Genomic DNA, 2,500 nt, shown 5'->3' with positions numbered 1-2,500 from the left:
GCTGCTCACATCGCGCAAGGGGGATGCGTGGTCAGGTGCACTCACGCACTCGCATGGGCGATTGGGTGTGTCTTGCACTGATTTTTATTTTTTATGTTTTAATTTTTTTTTTTATATATATTTTTATATATATTTATATTAAAATATATAAATTATATATAATTTTAAAATATATATTTTATATATAAAATATATTATATATTTATATATATATATATTATTAAAATATATTTCACGAGGAAATTTTTTTACAGTTCTTATGTCTTATATCACAGCCCCTTTAAAAAGGTAATGAAAAATTTTATGTATTAAAAAAAACTTAAGGGATTGCCTCAATAACAAAGGCTTTTCGTAATGTTAACCCCCCCTCTTTTAAAATATGCTGCCACCAAAAACGACCATTTACTTTTTTAAATTTTTGAATATCCCTATAGAACTTTAAACATTTTTTAATCTATATAAAGTACCCTCCAACCCCCTAAATTACGGACCCTCCCCCCAACCCCTGACCCATACCGATAGGAAGAGGGGTGCTCTTGCCACTTAAGCATTACTCCCCATACGTGCCCTTTGGGGGGTATCCTATAACACGTTTAGTGGGGTACCCGTCATCTTTTTTACTCCCTCCCTCCTCCCCCAGTTGCAACTCGGGAGCAAGGGAGAGAGAGTAGGAAAAAGACTGATTTTTTTACTATTACACATTTACATTTGTATTTTTTCGTTGCCTTTAAAATGTCTCGTGCCAGCAAACAGTACCGCATTTTCAAAAAACTTAAAGAAAGTAGGATGCAGAATGTAAGAGATAGGTTCGGAGGGTTGTTTATGAAGATATCCAGGTCGATTTCCCGTGTTAAAAAAGAGCTAATTAAAAATATTGATCTATGTTAAACCGGCGATAAAGTAGAGAAAACCAGTTCCCTCACTACTTTTCCCCCTTTTAAAAGCGCATATTTATGAAAAGGTGAACAAGTTTAACCCCCGGAAAAGACGAATCAAAAAGTGCTCTTTGCGGTATAATTGATGCATATTTGGTCAACGTAAAAAGTTGGATTAATGGATTTTTTAATCATTTTTAAAGGGATTTTTAAAAATTTTTATCCATTAAAAAAAAAAAATATATAAAAAGTAAATAATACAATTAATTTATTATTTCTCCATCCACCCCCCGGCCACTACACTCTTTCCCTCTCTTCCCCCTCTTTTTTTTTTTCCCCTCCCCACAAAAACCCCCCAAAACACACAACAACACAAACACACAAAAACCCCACACACACAAACACACAACACCACACACACCCACCAACAAATCAGTTTTTGCCTTTTGCAATTCTATTGTCGACTTCATATTTTAATCATATAATAAACTATAATCCCTAATGCTTTTTCTTCCCAAATAACAACACTTTTTTGTATTTCTCATTACATTGTGGATGGGGGCATTGCTTAGAGACACCCGTTTCAGATGAAAGTCAATTTAGATCTTAAAATTTTATAATTCGAAAATTATAAAAAATTGGACATTATTTTTCCCCAAATTTGATTCCCTGGGTTTAGTGAGTTTAAAACCAACCATAATATTTTTTTCAAATCATTCACTAACTGATATTTGTTACGTATTAATATCGCTTGGAAAACACGGTTTTCAAGTCTTTCATACCTTTTTTAGGTGGGTCCCTCGTAAATCCACAAGACTGGGACAGGAACCCAAGTGCCGCGGCCCCCGGGACTTGGGAGGAAAAAGGGGATAACATGACATTCAAAAGTGTTTTTGACGGGCAAGGGCTTCCATGACGAAGATTAAGGCCCCTGTTTAAAGGGCGGACAGAATTTACAAGAGCTTTTGAACTTTCCTTCATAATACTGTGATCTTTCCCTGAAGTTTATGCACAAATAGAAATAATTTTATCATTACTAATCATACAATGTATTTAATGTCCAAAAGCATGTACACGGGTTCTAGCAACCAAAAAAGAAAGTCACCATGTCAAAATTTTCTATGTGATAAACCCAAATTTCTTTTCAAAATCTCATTAATGTTTACACATTTTTTAAACTGGAGGACGGAAATGGTAAACACTGCTTTTAAAATTTTTAGCTTTTTTCAGCAAAAACGTTAGTCAAAAGCAGAAAAATATAGACAAAAATAAACGGAGAAATGTGAAAGCATATATTTTGAGAAAATCAAACCCATTTGCTCATTTTGTAATATGATACATCATGGTAGACGTTAATTTCTAAAAATCTAGTTTACATCAACTCCCTTAAAGTATTACAAATTATTACCCAAAAATTTTCCCTGTGACTTTTATGTTAAAATTTTTATTTTAAATAAAAATGTCTTTCCCTCGGATAGTATTTTAATTGATCTTTATGCTGACTGACTAAAAAAAAAAGCAAGATAATCATCTGTAAATTTAATTTCACCTGAGCATCACTAACCTATAAAAACCCATTTTGCATGCTAAATAACCCTTCCAAATATTTTTTACACACACCCCTT

The sequence above is a fragment of the Penaeus monodon genome, chromosome 36 (assembly GCF_015228065.2).
Source record: "Penaeus monodon isolate SGIC_2016 chromosome 36, NSTDA_Pmon_1, whole genome shotgun sequence".
NCBI classification, from domain to species: Eukaryota; Metazoa; Arthropoda; class Malacostraca; order Decapoda; family Penaeidae; genus Penaeus; species Penaeus monodon.
Note: the sequence above shows the minus strand (reverse complement) of the source record.